The sequence below is a fragment of the Asparagus officinalis genome, chromosome 7 (genome assembly GCF_001876935.1).
Source record: "Asparagus officinalis chromosome 7, Aspof.V1, whole genome shotgun sequence".
Taxonomy (NCBI): Eukaryota; Viridiplantae; Streptophyta; class Magnoliopsida; order Asparagales; family Asparagaceae; genus Asparagus; species Asparagus officinalis.
The window spans coordinates 9,682,538-9,683,038 of NC_033800.1; positions in this window are offsets into that span (position 1 = coordinate 9,682,538).

Consider the following 501-nt stretch of genomic DNA (forward strand, 5'->3'; position numbering starts at 1 on the left):
TGTGATTTGTTGTTTTTTCTCTATTTCTGTTGTAGCCATAAGAGAAGAAAGTTTAATACTTTTTTGAAACAAAATGTACACACTGAATTTTAATACATTAGCTATTAAAGCAAAGATTACTTTAGTTTTGTGTTTACAATTATAACATCACTTAGTGTTGCACATCACTTGCACCGTTCATCGTTGCCCCACTTATTCATTTCCCCTCCTCTTGAACTTCGGAATTCAAAAATACATGTGTCCTTTGCCTAATGATTCAGGGGAAAATGAAATTTAAATAGGAATCAATAATTAATCACATGGGAAGTAGAATATGTAGAGGGAAAGGATGAGGAAACGGTTCATTTGAGGTAGGAAGTTGGAAAAGAGCAATTATTATTTAGTAATTAATAATACTAAAGTAAAAAATGAATGGTCATTGAAATGATTATTAATTATTGATTACTCTAGACAATAAAGTGGGGCGACGGTTCACCTCCCACTCAATCGAACCCAACAAGA